This window comes from Dendrobates tinctorius, unplaced genomic scaffold, assembly GCF_039654945.1.
Source record: "Dendrobates tinctorius isolate UK_male_01 unplaced genomic scaffold, ASM3965494v1 ptg000019l, whole genome shotgun sequence".
Taxonomy (NCBI): domain Eukaryota; kingdom Metazoa; phylum Chordata; class Amphibia; order Anura; family Dendrobatidae; genus Dendrobates; species Dendrobates tinctorius.
Genome location: NW_027361687.1, coordinates 28,636,272 through 28,659,000, shown reverse-complemented (window position 1 = coordinate 28,659,000; position 22,729 = coordinate 28,636,272).

The window sequence follows — 22,729 nt, the reverse complement described above, 5'->3', positions numbered from 1 at the left end:
GACTCACTTGGAAACTACACAACTAGGTGCACTGGAGCAGCGATGGATGGCCCGGCTGTCTAACTATGAATTTACCGTCAAGTACCGAGTGGGGCACAAGAATGCCAATGCTGATGCGCTGTCCAGGATGCCCAATCTGCCAGATGGGGGAGAAGACCCTGAGGAACTCAAAGAAATAGAGTTACCTGCATTCCACCGACCAATTGTAGCCCAACGTGCCCAAAGAGTGAGAAACAGATGATCCATCGTGAAAGAGGCCTCCCTAAATCCGTTGCCTCATCATGACTGGGCAGAAACGCAGGATAGCGACCCCGCAGTCCACCTGGTAAAGGAGCTACTGTCACAAGCTGACTCACGCCCAGGTCCAGATGCTCCTGAAGAAACCCAGCAGTTGTGGAAGGAAAGAGGCAGGCTGTTCATCTATGAGGGAAAGCTGTGTCGGAGGAGTATCAATGCCCACACTCATGTGCTGGTCTGGCAGGTGGTAGTCCAAAAGAGGGAGGCATCGATGGTCTTGGAAGCGTACCACAATGGAGCAGGACACTTTGGATGAAAGAAGTTGGAGGCCTTGCTCCGAGAGAGATTCTACTGGGCTGGTATGAGGAAGGCCATTGAAAATTGGTGCCGGGAGTGTGGACAATGCAACCTGTGCAGGAAGGACCGTAACAGCCAGCGAGCTCCTTTGCAGCCAATAATAACCAAACAGCCACTCGAATTGGTAGCCCTGGACCATGTGAAGCTGGTCCTAAGCCGTTCAGGCTACGTTTATACTCTTACCATCGTTGACCACTACTCGAGATTCCTGGTAGTCGTGCCTGTCAAGGATCAAACAGCCAGGACAGCAGCCAGAGCATTCCAACAGCACTTTTGTCGACCACACGGATATCCCGAGCGAGTGCTTACAGATCAAGGTCCAGCCTTTGAGGCAGAAGTGTTCCAGGAATTCTGTAAATTGCACGGTTGCAAGAAGATCAGGACAACACCGTACCATCCAAAGACCAATGTCATGTGTGAAAAGATTAATCAGGTGGTGATCGGTCTACTGAAGACCTTGCCTTTGGAAGAGAGAGAAGTTGCCAGATCTGGTAGACCTCTACAATCACATTCCTGTTAATTCCACCAACTGCACACCAGCCTACCTAATGAGAGCGAGGCCTGGCAGGTTGCCTATTGATTTGGATATGGGAGTCCTTACACCTGAAGTGACATCACCAGCTGCTGACTGGGATTCAGAGTGGCAGCAGCAGTACCGTAAAGTGCAAGAGTGCGTGGAAAAGAGTCTAGCACAGGCAAGACAAAATCAGGAAAAGAACTACAATCAACATGCACCTGCAGTTCCCCTGTCACCAGGAGAGCAGGTCCTAAAGAGGAAAAGAAGAATGCATAAATTGGATGACCAATGGGAAGCTGAACCCTACACCGTCCTACCATCAAACTTTGACAACACCAAAGTGTGCCTTATCAGTAAGGAAGGAGGAGAAACCTCATCAGCAGTATCGAGGGATCATCTGAAACTGTGCCCTGACCAACTAAAGGACAGGATGGAAGAGCAAAACAACCTTCAGCTCATAGAGGAAGAACAAAAGGTCAGCACTGTACTCGGAGAATTCCCTGCAAATTGGACTAGAGCGAATCAGGCCATAGTGGTGCCAGTTTTGACGTTTCCCCAACTGGTAGAGCAAGAAGAAGTGACTCAAGACCACCCTGAAAACCAGCAAGTACAGGCAGCGGATGCCACACCAGCAGTGGAGCAAGAGAATCCTCACCCTGCCAGTGGTGAATCTGTCATGCCCACAGTGAGTAGAAGTGGTCCTAGGAAATCTAGTATCCCTATGCTACGCAGAACCAACAGTAGTGTAGCCAGTACAGCACGCAATACACCAGTAGTAGTTAACACAAGGCATCCAGTAAGGTCCCCAACAACACCAGTGCTACGTAGGTCTGTCCGTAGTACCCAAGGTATACCACCCATAAGGTTTCGTATATAAATAAGTTATGTAAATGGTAAAATGTAAATATGCAACTTCTCAAGCTTATGTGCCTACAGAGACTCTGTAAGAATCTTTTGAGCAATCTTAGTTTGTTTTTGATGGACAATTGGGCCACAGGACTATATGTGGCCAAAACTATCTTGCATATAGTTGCCAACTGCTCAGGAAAATGGACCATGGACATGGACGCATGGACTAATTGTCACAAGGACTATTTTTGATCTTTGGTTTTTGTAAGTTTTCATTTTTGAAATCTTGTTACAGTTACAATTGTTCATTTGTTAATATGTTTTGCATGTTTTCTTCAGTCCGGGAGTACTGAATTGCACTAGGGGGGAATGTGGTGCACCCAGGAGTATGGTCGCCACAGTGGCATTGCCTTACTCCTAGGGAGGGTGATGTCATACTTGGAAGCAACGAAGGGTCTCTCTATCAGTTAAATACAACACACAGCACAGTTCCCACTCCAGGCCAGCAGAGGGAGCTCTGAACCAAACTGGGGGAGGAGCTACTCTCTGGGGCCAGGAAGGGGAAGTTAAGTCAGTTCTGTGAGGAGGGCAAAGAGTGTGGATGTGGAAAAGAGGAGCTGGAGGATTGAGGGGAATTCAGGCCCACTTCTGGCTTCAAGCGCATGGTTCGAAGTCTGGTATTCGACGTTGTATGGATGCTGATGGTCCTGCAGCAGAAACCGGAGGAACAGAAGGCTGTAAATGCTCTGTTCCCAACTAAGACTCGGAGGCACAGCAGTAGCGTGTGTGAGCCAGAAGAGATAGAAGGCTACGGCTGCCTGCCATACGAGGTGCGTTCTAAAGAGAGCAAGCAAGGGGAACTTCAGCGTAACTCAGTACTGCAAGTACCTCAGATAAGCACTAGGAAGGAGACTACACAACCCATCTGCATAGAGAGTCCTAATTTGCTTCCAGGCTAATCAACTCCTGTTCAATCTGTGATCTGGATCCTGGAGTGCACTGACGAAGCACAGTAAAGGTAAAGGAAACTGTACCCTGTTGTGTCATTGCCTTCTTCCTGCAACCCCTTCAGCACTGCTACATCTCTGTGCCTAACACTGCTCCCTCTCCCTCAATACCTATTACTACTGCACAGCTCCACCTGTGGGGAGCTTCAACATCATTGCTGCACCACACCATCTGTCCCAGAGAAGCAACCCTGCAGTACTGGTCAACCTCACCGGAAACCACAAGTGGCGTCATGAATCATCTCAATAACTTTATCCCCATCACTCTACCCCTTTTACATTGACTGCCTGGGGCCACAGACCGGGTTACTGCCACTGTGACATCTCCCATTAAAATCAATGGGCCCGGCACCGAGTACCCTACTGCCTCCGGGGCGGGTCAGTAGCAGGGCAGGCCTTGCAATCCATACATAAGAAAACAGAATTGGAGTACAAAATGAATAATCTGAAGTGGATTTTCTGTGCCCATCCAGTACCTGGGTTCAAAGGCATATTGGGGTGCATATGACTTGGCAGCAGGGTAGGCCTTGCTGTCAGTGCTTAAGAAAAGAGTATGGGAGTACAAAATGAATAATGTGAAGTGGTTTTTCCTGTGCCCATCCAGTACCTGGGTTCAAAGGCATATTGGGGTGCAAATGACTTGGCAGCAGGGCAGGCCTTGCTGTCAGTGCATAAGAAAAGAGTATGGGATTACGAAATGAATAATGTGAAGTGGATTTTTCTGTGGCCGTCCGTACGTGGCTTGAAAAGCTTATTGGGGTGCATGTAACTTTGTGGAAAGCCAGGCCTTGCATTCAATACAACATTTTTTCAGGAAGCCCTCCTGTACCTCTCGTGAAAGGGGTATTGGGGTGTATCGAAATTCTTGGCAGACCATCTACTCACTGTATAGGCAATAACAGCATAGGAGACCCACTGTTTAATAATGGCCCTTTAAGAAGATTAATCCTGCCTGATGCCCCTGTAAAAATAGGCTCTGTGACTTTAAGAGTCCCTTCTTCATAAATGAAACAAGATGTGTCTGCTTATGTGTCACACCCCACATGGCCAGCTAGGGTTGTTAAATGTTGCAATTACATTTCCCAGTGAATGCATTTGTATCGGTTGAAAGCAATGCTCAAAAACGCTGTGTGTGAACATAGCCCAAGTGGTGGAGGAGCATTTTTGTTTTTGGTTAATTATTTTGGCTTAGATAAAAGTAATTAACCTGGAAAGGATGATCCTTAACATATTTCCCAGCAAAATCAATTTTGGTTTTGTTTTTGTAGGTTATTTGGTGCGCCTGTAAAAAGGGTGTGAAACTCTGACAACATTGTTTAGAGCTGTGACCTAGGAGTCAGAAATGTTTCCAGGGGCATTTGCCATGATGTTCTTGTATCATTTCGGCAAACGACACTGTCAATCTGGCACTGAAGTACATTTTGTATCATACAGATGAACTGCACTCATATGTCCGGATTCTTTTCATGGACTTTAGCTCAGCGTTCAATACCATTGATCCGAATTTACTTCATAAGAAAATGGTAGCTCTTGGAGTCCCTCTCAACTTATGCTTGTGGATTTATAACTTCCTGACAGCCAGGATACAGAGTGTAAAAGTTGGACCATTCACTTCGGGCACCTTGGTCACAAACATCGGGGCACCTCAGGGATGTGTTTTGTCCCCGTTACTGTTTTCTCTCTATACGAATGATTGCATCTCTTCAGCAGACTCAGTAAAAATCTTGAAATTTGCCGATGATATGACACTGATTGGTCTCATCAGGGGAAATGCTGAAGACTTGTATCGGAGTGAGGTGAAAAGAATATGTGACTGGTGTAAAGCCAATAATCTTGTACTCAACACTAAAAAAACTGCTGAGATGGTTGGGGATTTTAGGAAAGATCAACATGAGATACTTCCAATCTACATCCATGACGAAGTGGTTCTTAGGGTCACAGAGACCAAATTCCTTGGTGTTATCATCTCTCATGATCTTAAATGGGGGAAAAACGTGGATGCTGTTATAAGAAAAGCACAACAGAGGATGTTCTTCCTGCGTCAGCTGAAAAGATATGGTTTGTCTAAGAATCTGCTGATCTTATTCTTTAATGCTGTCATCAGATCTGTGATTTGTTCCTCTCTGATAGTCTGGTATGGGGGAGACACTGCGCATGACAAACTCCGCTTACAAAGGACTTTCAGAACAGCAGAGAGAATTATAGGTTCCCCCCTGCCTATAATCCAGGATCTTTATGATAAGAGTATTCGATCCCACGCATTGAAAATTTCATCCGATCCCTCACCCGGGACACTCCTCATTCCAACTACTCCCTTCAGGACGTCGCTTCAGAGTCCCCAAATGCAGCACCAACCGCCATATGAACAGCTTCTATCCACTCTCTGTTCAACAATTAAATCGTCATGTGTAGACTATATACTGTATCTGTCTTGTTAGATGTTACTTGTTGTATCTGTTGTTATATATTATGCTGCCTCTTTGCCACAAAGAATTCCTTGTATATATGTAATATGTACTTGGCTATAATAAATTTGATTGATTGATTGATTGATTGATCATTTGAGCAGTGTTTCCATCATTTTCAGACGTTTTTAGACCTTAAAAGGACCCCCGGGGGCATTGCGTTAAAAATGCTCGGGTCTCCCATAGACTTACATTGGGCTCGTTGTTCTGTCCGAGTACCCGAGTATTCTAATTTGCTCGACCCGAGCCACGAGCACCCGTGCATTTTAGTGCTCGCTCATCACAAGTGTCTACCAAGATTAGACTTGCCCTCTATACTAACTTCCCGAACGCTGGAGGTCCAACCGCTAGGACCCCCTACTGATCCCTAAGACCCCCTGTCTTTGGATGCCAGGGCTCCATTTAAAGATGGAGCATCATAATGTTAAGAAGAAACTTTCCAAGAGCGCTGGTGGCTGGGAGATTTCTGGAGGCTTCAGTTACAGAGGTAAACTCAGATTTCATGTAGCTCCACCAGATCTACTTAATTGTGGCTTATTTATTTTGCTCTTTAAAGAATAAAGCCATCTATTCCTCCTAACCTTGTTACTCTGCATTGTTAAGGTGTAGAATGTCTGCTGTGTAATAGCAACGCAGGTAAAAATCAAAGTTGAGTTCCAACCTCACCACCTTAGTAAGACGATCTTAGTTCTGTATGTGTGTAATTTTTATGGAATTGTTTTTCTGAAAATCCTCTTTGCATTCCCCGTTAGGTCTCCTCACATACTTGTTTAAGTAAATTCCTAAACTCCTCATATTACACCATTATGGAGCATCTTTTTTTAACCCTTCTATTGTGCAGCCCCTCAGTTATTCCTCCTGGATATATAGGATTTGACAATTGCGTTCAAGGTTGTTGTCTGCGGCGCTGACATCTCGGTTGACGTCACAAAACGCTCAGAGCCACTATAGACATTATGTCAGTGCTGCAGACAATAATGGACACCAGGAGTATTAGCAGCTGAGACTTATCATTGGACCAGGGAAGGTGAGTAAAGACCAGTCTGAAAAAAAACTGTAGCTGAGGGACAGACGTTTTTGCCAAAATCTCTAAAATGCCCCATCTGAATCTAATGGATGTGTTCTAAAATGCTGACATTTCAATGAATTTTTGTTTTATAGTAAAGGGTAATTTTATTTTCATCCCTTATTTGATTTTTTATTATTTCAACATGTTTTATTTATTTTTTATTTTAATAGGCTAACAATTAGATTCAGTTTCTTCAGTTGCACTAGAGAGAGATCATCTGTTCCCTTTATAGCACGTACTGAGCGCCAAGTTTACAAAGCTTGTGTAAAAGAATTGCACCAGACTGATAAAACTTCCAAAAATGTAACGTGTTTCTTAGTATTATGTGATGAAAATGAGAGAAAAGCTGATAAAAGTAGTCATTTCCTGCAAGGTCCTGCAAGTCAACGATCACTCCCGTCTGAAACAAAAGCTTCATTCTATTTTGAAATAAAAGATCTACTGTGAAAATATCGCTCAACGCCAATTTTTTTTTCTCCAACGTCGGCTGCAAAAACACAACTTGGATTAGGTCTTTCAGTGGGCACTTTTGTTTCGAAGTAGACATGTCAATACCCCCGGTGACATTCCGGCTCCTGTAAACATGAAGTCATCTGGAGCATTGAACAATGTGATGAATGCCAGACCAACACCCACAGGGTGAGGCCCATTGGACTTCAAAGTAAACTTTCTGTCTTTTGCAGGATGTCTGACGTTCTCGGTAAATTTTTTTCTATGGTAACCAGAATCAACACTGCGAGAAATGTCTTAATGGACAGATAATCTGTCATATGAGCCCTTAAACTTTTCCCTTTTTTTAGCAGAATGTCTGCTCTTTTTTTTCTCATTTTTGGAAAGAACAATAAGCCAAATCAAAGAGAAATATGGATGTCCTATTTAAAGTCTTGGGGCAAATGAAAGTCCAGATGTTCTCCTGACTTCCTTCCTTATTGGAGATTTTTCCAAGTCTTTACAATAATTGATAAACCAAGTGTTACTTGCTAGCAGTGTTAGTGCGGTCTCTAAGTGAAAACAAAAAATCAACAGAAGCTACTTAAGGGAACGGGTGAAGGAAACCTGGCAAACACTGACAGATTAAAAGTGCCCCTCCCTTTTAGAGTTAATATTGGCAGGAATTTTTTTTTGTTTAAGAAGCATTTCTTCTAATATATTTTTGGAGCACACTTTTCAGAACTTATGCATCACAAACCTGAAAAAAAGGGCATAATCCTATCCAATTCTTCCTATTAGGCCGGAGTCACACTAGAGAGAAATACGGACGAGTGCTATGCGAGAAAAAAATCGCATAGCACTCGGACCATTGTTAACCTATGGGGCAACTCCCATCATCTGTTTTTTTTCTCGCCCATATTATAAGTGCAGCTGAAATCGCAGCATGCTGTGATTTGCACCGTATTATGCCCAAGACTCGCCAATGCAAGTCTATGGGTGTGAGAAAAAAACGGATTACACACGGACCATGAGTGTGACTTGCGAGAAATCCGCACTGGTGTCCTTTAGAAAAGCCAGCAATTCAGTGCGCTATAATGTAAAATCACGCTGACAGGTTAAAATAGAATAGATAGAATACATATATACGCATAGTATGTAATATATATATGTCATTGACACACACATATATATATAACTATATATATATTTCATAGAGATATAGATAGCAGAATAGGCGAGAAATCAATTTGTCGGCATCTGTAAAATCATTACAGAACCCGACAGTATGTGAGACATGGTTTATATACAGTAAACCATTGCATATCCGTTACATTTTTATATGTCCCTCACTAATAATGTTAGTAGTGTGCGTGTGTGTAAAATTTTGGAGCTGTAGATGTTAAATTATAGGTTTAATTCATGGAAAAAACTGGCGTGGCCTCACGCACAATTTTCTCCACCAAATAGGGCAAGCCAGTAGTTAAGGGCAGATATTAATAGCCTAGAGAGGGACGATTGTTTTTAGGCCCTCCCTAGCTAAAAAAAATCTTCTCCCAGCCACCACAGAAAAGGCGCATCTTCCGGCACTTACCCTCTCTCTTCCCATTTCCCTGTAGCGGGTGGCATATGGGGTAATAAGGGGTTAATGTAACCTTGCTATTGTAAGGAGACATTAAGCCTGGTTAATAATGGAGAGGTGTCAATAAGACACCTATCCATTATTAATCCACTAGTCTGAAAGAGGTTAAAAAATACACTCACACATTAAGAATAAAGAGTTTTAATGAAATAAATAAACACACATTTTTTCCATGTTTATTTCACTCCCAATCCAAACGAAGCCATCGTTCTCCTGTAAAAAAATAAAAAATAAAAAAATAAAAAGCAACAATATCCCATACCTGTCCGCCTTACAGTCAAGTCCCACGCCACAATCAATCTCAAGGGGTTAAATAGTTTACAACTGGGACCGGTGCTAATGCGACTGGCCTCGCTGTAAACCACGGAGGAATGACTGAGAAGCTGCCTGCGCAGCCTCCTCGCCTGACCGGAGATGAACTGATTAGCATGGGAAAGTTTCTGAATATTTTCCCACGCTGTCAGTTCACCGCGGATCAGGCGGGGAGTCTGTGCAGCCTCAGTGGTCTCTTTCTAGGCTATTAATATCTGCCCTCAGTCACTGGCTTGCCCTCTCTAGCAGAGAAAATTGCGGGTGAGCCCACGCCAATTTTTTCCATGATTTAATCCTTTAATTTAACACCTACAGCTCCAAAATTTTACACACACACACACACTACTAACATTATTAGTGAGGGACATATAAAAATATAACGGCTATGCAATGGTTTACTGTATGTAAACCATGTCTCATATCCTGTCGGGTTCTGTAATGATTTTACAGAAGCCGACTATTGAATTATCGGCTATTCTGCTATCTACCTCTGTATGAAATATAAATATATATATGTGTCTCACTGACATATATAGATATAGACTGTATATATGTTTTCACGAATATTTTAGGCTATGGACCCATTATATGTCCATTTTGCAAGCTGGCGAGAAAATCTCACCGTACATATGCCATACGGATGTCACACGTATGCTTAGATGCGAGATAATCGCATCCTCGCATTGCACACGTATGACATACGGATCACTGTTCAGGGAACATTTCTGCGATTCTCGTCCATTTAAAATGGACCTTATTTTTATATGGTGTGTGTGTGACTCCAGTTTTGTACTACAAAAAAAAAACCTATCCTGCCTCTGACACATCAGTGCCCTTTAGGATAAGTATAAATATGGATGTGGAGCGCCTTAATACATAGTGAGAACCATCAGATAAACATCAATCAACCGATTATAATATGTAAAAGACGAAACAGTCCCACCCATACGTGAAGTCAGGAGTCAAATACCCCTACCCATCGTAGCAAAGTAGTGGTCCTATTGGAGCGACACTTTATTTGGACTATTGGATATTTGAGATGTGCAGACCCAACGCGTTTCCTCATTTTCTCGCTTCATCAGGGGATGGTTATGTTAATGGTAGGGTAAATCACCGCCATGACGGCCTCAGGCTGCTGCAGGTCGAGCTTATCAGGGGCAGGCTTGTTTTTTTCATTCACAATAATTGCCATAATAGGAAATTTTCCCCTCTTGTAAGATATGGGATGTATAATCCTAGCCCTCAGCGGTATCCCTATATGGGTCGTTTATATGTTATATGATATTTTAAGTGATCCTGGAGGAAGAAGCCAATTTTTCTCATTTTATAAAAAAATGTATTTTTGTACTACAAATCTATAAATCAGAAAAAAAATATCCGGATCAACACCTCCCTACTAGTAATCTAAGAACCGTAATTTGGAATATTATTTCACTCTGTCAAGGCGTCTTTCAAACAATTTTAGTGAATTCGCAATAACTTCTTCCTCTGGCAGAGTTACAGAGATTTACTGCTCTTACAGTAAAGAATTTGTACTGTAAAGTGGCGTAGACAACTTCTGTCCAAGTGTAGGGGATGCCACCCAGTTCTAATCCTGGGTGTAAATAGATCCCCTCTGAAATGTAAAGTGCTGCGGAATATGTTGGCGCTATAGAAATAAAATGTATTATTATTATTATTATCATAGGAAAAAAGGCTGTACAGCAGACATGGTCAAAATGCGGCCCGCATGTGACATTCAGCCCTTCAGCTGTTCCTGTCTGGCCTATGGACAACGACAACCAAAGTGCTGAAAACAGTGGCCCACCGGCTGCACCATGCGGCTGCCTTCCCCTGCCCGACGTCTCAATTTCACCCCTATCGGCATCCTCAGAAATTTTTTTTCTTGTTCTTTGGTAAACCTAAAAGTCAAAATGAAATAAAAAAAAATCAAGACCTCATAATTATAAAAATGATGGCTCATTGAGGAAGAGGAGTAACAAAAGAAGACGCAAAAGTGATAATTGGCTGCGACATTTAACGAGTTATTACACATGGCTATCCCAACAAGTTGATACGTCACACCGTCTCATTCCACATGTAAAATATTATTGATAATATAGAGAGATAAAACGAACATCATGTGGATCCACCGGGAAGGAGAAGGAGCAGAATATTACCGAACATTTCACAGTAATACGAGCAACAGAGATATAATGGAAACAATAATTAACTATTACAGTTCAAAGATTAAAGTACATAGAAAAGGTAGAATATATAAGAATTTACTTAGAAGTGCCTCCTTATTCGACTCATTGAACCATGGTCTATGATATTTTGGCTTTTCATCAATTAAGGTGTGACATTGACTATAATTTGTATTTATTAGATTTATTTTTCATGGCCTAAAGCTCCTGAAGAAGATCCATGAGTACCGAAGAATTGTGCTCTACTGCAGGAATCCCCATAACAAAAAAGTGAAATTTCGGCAGGAATTTATAATATTGTCTTGTATGCCTATGCCACTGTAGTCAGACTATACCATAGAACGCCAAATGTCATAGGCATACTGTATTAGGACGGTATAGGCAAACCTCCCATATGTGAATGATGAAAAAATATGGACACATTCTGCATATGCACCTCAACAATTTTATTTTATTCTAAGCCAGTACCTTAACCTCACCAAATCCTTGATATGGGCTCACACAGAAATATTGCTCCTAGTTAAAACCATTGGTGTTCCTACACAATAGTATGCCACCAAAACACAGTATGATGCCCCCATAGTGTCCCCTTAAATTATGATGCCCCAACAATACATTCACACTCACACAGTTTCCCCACAACTAGCCACACAGTATGAAACCCCCACACACAGCATGAAGCACCAATAGTCACACCCACACACAGTGTGACGCCCCCAAAGCCACCCAGGCAGTATGAAGACCCTAGCACACACAACACTGTATGATATGCTCACAGCCTTCAGACACATTATGATGCCCTCCACGTATAGTATGATGCCCCTCGCGTCCACCCCACACAGTATGATTCCTCAGAACAAGCATTCCACTTGCCTGTGTCTTGCTTCTCTATTGATCTATGCTGCCATTCACATGACCTGAAAGTTTTTGCAGGTCCACCAGTCTCTATCCAGCCTAAATCATGGCTTGGGATCACATGGTTACCTGCTTCACCGTTTTATTCAACTCTTATCTGTATCCTGTGGACACAGATATGATTGAAGTCAGGACATTCGTCCAACCTCTCGGAACAGCAGGACAGCTCGATTAATTCGGGACTGTGCTGCAGAATCTGTAACTGTTTGAAGGTATGGTGTAGGGGGGGAGTTAGAAATGTATGACTTTCTGGGTGGTCCCATCAACGCTCAAGTTTCCAAGAGTGAATCACAGAAAGGTGTAACAAGCCACAAGATGATTTATTAAACACTAGTGATGAGCATACACGCTCGGATAAGGTGTTATCTGCCCATGCTCGTGTGCTAATTGAGTATCTTTGTGCTCAAAAACTATGTTTGAATCCTCGCGGCTGCATGTATCGTGGCTGTTTGACAGCCGCAACTCATGAAGGGATTGCCTAACAAACAGGAAATCCCAGCATGTGCTGTGGACAAAGTTGGACTGGCCCACCAGAGAACCGGAGGATTCTCCGGTGGGCTCAGGCACTGACATCTGGCATACAGGGACGGCATCTGCCTAGGGCCCCCTCTGCCCAAGGGGTCCCTAGCCCGTGTCATGTCACTAATAGTGGCACACTATGCAGCTGCTATGGGGACTGTGAGTCAGGGGGCCCGCCCAGTGCCAACAAAACAACAGCAGTGGAGCAGCAGGAGACAGGAGCTGGCTGCTGTGGCTAAAGCCTGTGCCTGCTGCTAAAGAGAAATGAATATTCACTGCTCCCCACGACCATGGGCATGGGGAGCAGTGAATATTCATTTCTCTTTAGCAGCAGGCACAGGCTTTAGCCACAGCTTCTGTCTCCTTCCTCCTGTCACCTGCTGTTCCATCGCCACTGCCCCCCAACGCGTGCCGCATTCAACGGTATTGGCATCATAGATGCCGATACAGTGGAAAGCAATAATGGAGAAAAGGGCGTCAGATGACGCTCCTTCCCTATTATTCCCCTCTGCCACAGCCAGTGTGTGCATGATGACGTCTCTTCATCGGGTATACGACAGTTTATAACATAACCTTCTCAAACAGTGAATAAACCGAATAAAGTCCAAATTAGTAAAGACAAAATAAATTTTATTAATTACAAAGAATGGATAAAAGAAGAACCAGAAAATAACGTATACGACAGTGCAGCAGCTGAGACCGGAGCAGAGCCGGGATCATTGGGGGGAGCGAGGAAGAGAGGTGAGTATTGAGGATTTTTTTTTATATATATATATACAGTATATCAGTGAGTGAGTATTGATGGCCATAACATTGTGAAGGGGGCTACACTATTTTCTGTGGAAGGGGCTGCATTATACCCTATGAGGGTTTGCCTTACACCCTATGAGGGGGCTACATTATATTCTATGTGGAGCTGCATTATACCCTATGAGGGGGTTACATTATATTATATGGGGGCTGCATTATACTCTACGAAGTGACTACTTTATTATGTATGGGGGGGCTGCATTATACTCTATAAGGTGGCTACATTATATTCTATGGGGGGGCTGCATTTATCCCTATGAGGGGGCTACATTATATCCTATGAGGGGCTAAATTATATTCTATGGGCGGGCTGAATTATACTATATGAAGGGGCTACATTAAATTCTACAGGGGCCTGAATAATACCCTATGAGGGGGCAGCATTATATTTTATGGGGTTTGCATTATACTATTTGAGGGGGGCTACATTTTATTCTATGGAGGACTGCATTATACCCTATGAGGGGGCTGAATTATACCCTATTTGGGGCTACATTATATTCTATGGAGGGGGCTTCCTTATATTCTAAGGGTCTACATTATATTCTATGAGGGGCTGCATTATACCCTATGAGGGGGCCTGTATTATATTATATGGGGGGCTGCATTATACCCTATGAGGGGACTACATTAAATTCTACAAAGGGGGCTGCATTATACTCTATGAGATGGCTACATTATATTCTATGAGGGGGCTGCATTATGCCCAATGAGGTGGCTGCATTATATTCTATGGGGGGGCTGCATTGTACTATTTGAGGGAGATACATGATATTCTATGGGGTGCTGCATTATACCCTATGAAGGGGCTACATTACTTTCTATGGGGGTGACTGCAATATACTATATGAGGTGGCTACATTATATTCTATGCAGGGGGCTGCATTATACTATATGAGGAGGCTACATTATATTCTATAGGAGGCTACATTATATTCTATGGGGGGACTGCATTATACCCTTTGAGGGGGGATACATTATACCCTATGAGGGGGCTACATTATATTCTATCGGGGGTTGCATTATACTATATGAGGGGGCTACATTATATTCTATGGGGGACTGCATTATACCCTATGGTCGATCTGCATTATACTCTATGGGGGGGCTGCATTATACTATATGAGGGGGCTACATTATATTCTAGGGGGGTGCATTTTACCTTATGAGGGGGCTGCATTATATTCTATGGGGGGGACTGCATTATACTATATGAGGAGACTACATTATTTTCTATGGGGGGCTGCATTAAACCCTATGAGGGGGCTGCATTATACCCTATTGTTGATCTGAATTATACTCTAAGTGGGGGCTGTATTATACTCTATGAGGGCTGCATTATATTCTATGGGAGGGGCTGTTTTATTCTGTATTAGTGGGGGCTGCATTATACTCTATGAGGAGGCTGCATTATACCCTATAAGGGGGTACATTATACTCTATGATGGGGCTACATTATATTCTATGTGAGAGGCTGCATTATACCCTATGAGGGGGCTGTATTATATTCTTTGAGGAAGTCTACATTATATTTTCTATTATATTCTATGAGGGAGACTGCATTATATTATATTAGGGGGGCTATATTGTATTCTATGAGGGGGCTACCCCAACCTCTGCTATATCACTAAGACGTGTACTACCTTATATTATCCCCTGCTATTAGCGTTTTTTATCGCACAATTGGTGGTCTTGTATTTATTTCTATATAGCTATATAGTGGGCCCCAAGAATGATTTTCTCTAGTGGGCCCAAGGTGCTCCAGTCCGATGCTGTCTGTGACTGTCGAACAGCCGCGAGACATGCAGCTGCGGGGAATCAAACACATTTTTCGAGCATAGCAAAGACAATTGATTAGCACCCGAGCATGATAACACCTTATCCAAAAACGTTCCCTCATCACTATTAATCTCTCTTTCTATATGGAGGTTTGATCTATAACTGTGCAATAAACTATTTGAAATAGAAAAATTGGTAATCACTTTTTCCTGGTTCCATCTGTGCTTATGACTCCCACGACTTACTACTCAGGGATACTACCCGGACCATTCGGGAATGCAATCTTCCTGTACATCACACTCCAATGTAGATTCCTCCCAATCTCACTCATAAACATGGAGTGAGTAAAATACTTAGTAGGTTATTTCCAATCCTCTAATTGCCACTTAAGGTTTCTGATAAGGGGAACGGAATTTGTATATGCAAAAAAAGGTAATTATTAGGTACCTATAACATGCGCTTATGTAAAAGGTTCTGTCGTAAAGATTTCACCACCTTTGTGCTATTGTGGTTTAGTCATAACATGTTGGAGATCTAAATTGCTACGGAGTTAGATAAAGTAACAACAAATCAATAAAGAGATATGTTCAAGAATGGTAAACTATTAACTACTGTACGAGGCAAACATTGGAGGATTTCCCAATGTTTTCCCTTGATGGGAGGTTGTGGCTTATGTTTTTGTAAAGTGGACCGTCATCATTGGGTTTCCATTGCAAGAAGTTAAGAAGTTTATCGAGCTATATACTTGTATACCATCGGACAGTCCCGGTTTACAATGACAAAATGGGAATACTGAGCCAAGCTGTGTTGGCACATACTATGGATAAGACACATGAGCAAAGAAAAGCAAATTTCCCAAAATGTATCTTCTCGAATCATTCTGATTCGATTCTCCCCCCAAAATTTTTATTATCCTCTGAGGTCTCTCCAGATCCGAAAGCAAAACAAACAAAGGGTCGGGAAGGGGTTAAAAAATAAACAAGATTCTACTCACTTGTACCATCCCACGCCTCACCTGGCAGCAGCTCTTTGCTCTGTCTTCACCTTGCTTCAGAACAATCTTCTATCCAGTTTTCGCTCTCAACAGTTGTCAGACCCTGTGTTTGAAGACATCCATTGAAGGAGAACTCACCCCCTCTCGTGGCAGCCTGTTCCACTCGTTGATCACCCTCATAGTCAAAAAAAATTTTCTAATAAATGTGTCTCAAATTGCAAAAAAGCATAAGACACATCAGATTCTTTCCATACTCCTTTTATCCAAAAATAGATTATTATTCTATCATTACATTTTTTTTTTTTATCAATTCATCAGTTGAATATCACCACAATCACCACGACAAAGCAGATCCACAGAATCCACAGAGTCCCCAGGTGTGGACTTTCTGAATGTCAAGCAGCCTCCCAGCCTCCATACTTGCTTTTCGGAGTTAATGGATTGTCTCCACTGGATTCCGTGCATCTGCTTCACCGTGGCGCAATTATGGTGATGTACTGCTTATAAATTGATTCCATAAAAGAATATGTGGCGCCCCCAGGGGTATGGTCGCCACAGTGACTTTGCCTTCCTCCAGGGGAGGGTAATGCCAGGCTTGGAGGCAATGATGGGTCTCTTTCGCAGTCAATCTATGAATGCAACACAGTTCCACTCCAGGCCAGCAGGGGGAACTCTGAACCGGGATTAAGGGGAGGAGTGCTCTCTGAGGGCCAAGAGGAGGGGGTGGTGAGTTAGTTAGTCTGCGGAGGGTGAAGTGTGCAGATGTGTGGAAGGAGCGCTGAGATAGAGCGGAGAGGACGAGCTCATCTCTGGAGAGAGCGCATGAACTGGAGCATGGTCTCCACGGTTGTACGGATACTAACGGTCCTGCAACAGACACCAGAGGAGTAGGAGGCTGTAAATGCCCTACTCCCATCTAAGACTTGAGGGCACAACAGCAGCTTGGATAGTGAGCCGGGACTCAGGAGAGAAGTGTCCCCGAGATAGGCTACAGCTGTCTGCCGTGCAAGTGAGGTTCTTGAGAACATGTGTCCGGAGGAACTCCAGTGTAACTCCGTACTGGGAGTACTTCATTCGAATAAGCGCTAGTAAGGAGAATGCACAACCCATCTGCTGAGAGAGAATCCTTGAATTGCTTCCAGGCTAGCCTGCTCCAATACCATCTGTAATCAGGACCCTGTACTGCATTTACCAAGTAAAGGTACGGAAATTGCACCCTGCTGTGTCTTGTCTGCTTCCTACCTTTCCGGCACACGCTACATCCCCGTGCCGACCACATCTACACTGCCCTGGGACTATAGCTTCACCTGTGGGGAGCTTTTACATCTTTGCTGCACCATACCATCAGTCCCAGCGGATGTGCATGCAGCGTCGGCTTAACATCTCCCTTGCCGAGCACCACAGGTGGCGTCACGAACTACTCATCTAACTACATCCCACCATTCACATCTTCCTATTACTTGGGCGCCCAGGGCCACGGTCCAGGTCACCGCTGCTGTGACACATCCCACTGATACCGGCCCGGTACCGAGTACCCCACAGCCCTGGGAGGGCACCCAACTTGGCGTCACGAACAGGATTACGGAGCCCAGTCCCCCCCCCGGTCCTGTGTGCCATAAACTGTGTTTGTGTAAAAGACTGTGTGTGATATTGGCGCCAATTGCCGCCATTGCCACGCTGTTTGACGCGTGCGGGAAGAAGAAGGGGGCAAGCCTTCGTGGGCGGGGCCTGCCACAGAGTGCGAAGAAGTGAAGTGCCGAGCGGGAAGAGAGGACAGCGCGTGAGAAGAGGAGGAGCTGAGGCCTACAGCCTGGAGCATCGGGCCAGCGAAGCGGTCGCCGGTGAGCTCACACAACCCCCCAGCCCTGGCTAACGTTAACTAGGGGGGAGGAAGAGAATGTCCACGCCGCACGGCAATGCAGCAGCGGACGCCGTTGCCAACCCCGCAGCGCCGCAAGGAGGAGCGCCCGCCGCAGCGGTCCCCATAATGCCGCTGTCTATGCCCTACATACTGGGAGCGCCCTGGCTACCGCAGTACTCGGGTGAGTCACATACCCTGAGTGAATTTAAAGAGAGACTGTGCAGTTTGTTTAAAGTCTACCCTCTGTCTGAGAGCCAGAAAGTGAATATCCTGATTGGACAGCTAACGGGTGCAGCGCAGAGAGAAGTGAAAGCCTGGCAGGACACTGATAAAAAGACTGTTGCAAAGATCCTTGCCAAACTGAGAAGCAACTTTGACACCCGCACTGCAGCTGAAATCAAGATGAAGTTGTTTGGCTGTAAACAGAAGGCACAGGACAGTATAAGGGACTATGCTCTCAACCTGCAGAAGGCGCTGCGAGCACTTAAGCAAGTTGATCCTGACAGTGTGAAGGAGGAAGATAAACTGTTAAAGGAGCAGTTCATTGAAGGACTTCTATCCAGTACGCACAGAGGACAGTTGCGCATCATAACCCTGCAAGACCCTGATCTGGACTTTGCTGATTTTAAGGACAGGGCTATACGGGTACTGCAGGAACCCACTGACAGCTGTCCAGCACCCCCTAGGCGCCCAGCGATCACCTACCATCAGGAAGCAACATCTTTTCCTTCCATTTTCTCTCCTGTGACATCCCTACCCTCATCATGGGCGATTTCAACATCCCCATTGATCTTCCCCTCTCCCCATCTGCTACTCACCTTTTATCTCTAACCTCCTCGTTTGGCGTTTTGCAGCTTACTAATTCTCCAACGCATGAAGACGGAAACTCCCTCGACTTGGTCTTCTCTTGGCTTTGTGCAGTGGATGATTTCACAAACTCCCCTCTTCCGCTCTCTGACCACAACCTTCTTTCATTCTCTATCAAGAACTGCCAGGCTGGTCAGGTCACCCCCACTGTCCAGACATATAGAAACATACAGGCCATTAACACCCAGAAACTTATGAAGAACTTGCAGTCTTCATTGGCCCCTATCTCCTCCCTCTCCTGTCCTGATTCTGCATTGAAGCATTACAAGGAAACACTTCAAAGTGCCCTGGATGAATTTGCACCCCCTATAAATAGAGCACCACAACGCAGACGGTGACAACCCTGGCACACGGTGCAAACGCGTTTCCTGCAGCGGTGCTCCAGGTGCACCGAACTTCTGTGGAGAAAAAATCCTATCTACACGAAGATTTCATCTATTTTAAGTTTATGCTTCGAACATACAACACTGCCCTTCACCTCTCCAAACAAACCTATTTCAACACCCTCATCACCTCACTGTCCAATAACCCGAAACGTCTCTTTGACACTTTTCATTCTCTACTCAACCCAAGAGTACAGGCCCCAACCACGGAGCTCCGAGCTGACGATCTGGCCAATTACTTCAAAGAAAAAATTTACCAGATTCGACAGGAAATTATCTCTCAATCACCTCATACCATGCACTGTCCTCCCTCCCCCACTGCATCTAGCTCACTCTCTGATTTTGAACCAGTCACAGAAGAAATAAGCAGGCTCCTTGCATCTTCTCGCCCAACCACTTGCACCAGTGACCCATTTCCGTCACATCTCCTCCAGTCCCTTTCTCCTGCTGTGACCCCTCACCTCACTAAAATATTTAACCTCTCTCTCTTCTGGTATTTTTCCCTCCTCATTTAAGCATGCCATCATACATCCACTACTTAAAAAACCATCCCTCGACCAAAACTGTGCCGCTAACTATAGACCTGTCTCTAATCTTCCCTTCATCTCTAAACTTCTGGAACGCCTGGTCCACTCCCGTCTTATCCGCTATCTCTCAGAAAACTCTCTTCTCGACCCTCTCCAATCCGGTTTCCGCTCTTTACACTCCACTGAAACTGCCCTCACTAAAGTCTCTAATGATCTGCTAACAGCTAAATCAAATGGTCATTACTCCATGCTAATTCTCTTGGATCTCTCTGCAGCATTCGACACTGTGGATCATCAGCTCCTCCTCACTATGCTCCGTTCCATTGGCCTCAAGGACACCGTTCTCTCATGGTTATCCTCCTATCTCTCCGACCGCTCCTTTACTGTATCTTTTGCCGGTTCCTCCTCCTCTCACCTTCCCCTTACTGTTGGGGTCCCTCAAGGATCGGTTCTAGGCCCCCTCCTCTTCTCCTTGTACACTGCCCCTATTGGTCAAACAATCAGCAGATTTGGTTTCCAGTACCATCTCTATGCTGATGACACCCAATTATACGCTTCTTCTCCTGACATCACGCCAGCCTTTCTAGAAAACACCGGCGATTATCTAAACGCTGTGTCTAATATCATGTCCTCACTATATCTGAAACTGAACCTGTCAAAGACTGAACTCCTGGTGTTTCCTCCCTCTACTAATGTACCTATACCCGACATTGCCATTTCTGTGTGTGCTTCCACTATTACTCCCCAGCAACAGGCCCGCTGTCTTGGGGTCATACTTGATTCCTTTCCTTTGCCCCCCACATTCGATCACTGGCTCGCTCTTGTCATCTGCACCTCAAAAACATTTCTAGAATTTGACCTTTTCTTACTTTTGACTCTGCAAAAACTCTTACTGTTTCAATTATTCATTCTCGTCTCATCTATTGTAACTCTCTTCTAATCGGTCTCCCTCTTACCAAACTCTCCCCTCTCCAATCTTTCTTGAATGCTGCAGCCAGGATCATATTCCTCACCAATCGTTACACCGATGCCTCTACCTTGTGCCAGTCATTACACTGGCTACCCATCCACTCCAGAATTCAGTATAAACTTATTGCCCTCACCCACAAAGTCTTCCATGACTCAGCACCACCCTACATCTCCTCCCTTGTTTCAGTATACCACCCTACCCGCGCCCTCCGTTCTGCTGATGACCTGAGGTTAGCAGCCTCTGCTGATGACCTGAGGTTAGCATCCTCAATAGTCAGAACCTCCCACTCCCGTCTCCAAGACTTTACACGTGCCGCGCCAATTCTTTGGAATGCACTTCCCAGGTCAATACGATTAGTCCCCAATCCCCTCAATTTTAAGCGTGCTCTGAAAACGCATTTATTCAGACTGGCCTATCGCCTCAACACATTAACCTAATCTATCCCATTGTGGCACAGCCAAAAGTTTTAGCATAACCAGGTTCCCCGCATCATGTTCCCACATGCTTTATGCATCCATTAGCCCTCTGTGTTTGTACTGTTACACACTTAACATTATGGCTGGTCCATACAATCAGGGCAACTGTTACCACCCACCTTTCGTGTCTACCTCTTTCCTCATAGACTGTAAGCTTGCGAGCAGGGCCCTCTTTCCTCTTGGTATTTGTTATAATCTACTGTATGTGATTATTGTTATGCTGTAATGTCTATTGTCTGTACAAATCCCCTCTGAAATGTAAAGTGCTGCGGAATATGTCGGCGCTATAAAAATAAAATTTATTATTATTATTAGAGTTGAGCGACTTTTGGTTTTTTAGGGTCGCGTTTCGTTTCGTGAAACCCGACTTTTCCAAAAGTCGGGTCGAGCAAGATCGTCCGATTATAGGGAAAAGTCGGGGTCATCCCGAAACACGAAACCCAATGTAAGTCAATGGGGAATAAAAGTCGGCAGTGAGAGGAGGACAGGAAACACACCTACAGTGCCCATTTGAATGCCAAAAGCATCAATTCTTCTTACTTAAGCTTGTCAACCTTAATTAACTTCATAATACAAGTTACGCACTGAAAAATGGGGGTTATTTGGCTAAAGTTGTGGGGGGGGGGCTGGCTCCAGGTTTTCATGTGCCCTGGGCGAAAGAGCGCCCCTTTAACACATACCAAATCTCATCATGCTCCGATACGGCAGAGAAATAGCGGTATAGTACAATGAAAAATACTTCACTTTTTACATCTCATGACGAGGCCCATCTATTTCTCCATACAGAATCACTGGTCCCATATAATGTTTGAAACAGTATATGATGAGCTCCACATAATGCTACAGTATATGTTGGTCCCCATGGATGAAGCTCCACTGTCTTATGGGCCCAAATAATGCTCCAAACATAATGGGCCCCATTTCTAATGCTCTAGTGTATAATGGGCCCTGTAAATGCTGCTCCAGTGTCTGATGTCCACCTTTGGAATGTTCCAGTGTATGGTGGGCCCCATATATCATTCTCCAGAGTAACGTGCTCCCCAAAAATTGCTGTCCCAACATTGAAAACAATCAAATAAGTCTCCTCGCTAGGGAATCCCTGTACTAGTCTGGACTCCTCGTCATCCCCATCTTCCATCTCACTGCACAGTATTTCAACCTTGCAAGTGCTGTGATCCTGAGCAAGCAGGGGGGGCCCACTCGTTGGCGACGGCACTGGCACAGGGCCCCGGTAGTACGGTGGTGTGTCTGATGGCGGGTGGGCCGAACCTGCACTTTCATCTGCAGCTTCCTCTTTGTCACCGTGTAAGATGGAACTGTATATGGGAAGGGTAACCTGAGTTTCATCAGGGTCAGATTCAGGCCGTGTAGTGTGCGAGGGGAATGTAGTGGTCTGGGTCAATGTACCAGCAGATTCATCGAGCAGTGGCTGGGCATCAGTGCACTTGTGTCGCCCCCAGGAGTACGGTCGCCACAGTGGCATTACCTTCCTCCTAGGGAGTGTGATGTCATGCTTGGGAGCAACGAAGGATCTCTCTAGCAGGTTAACTGATTGGGC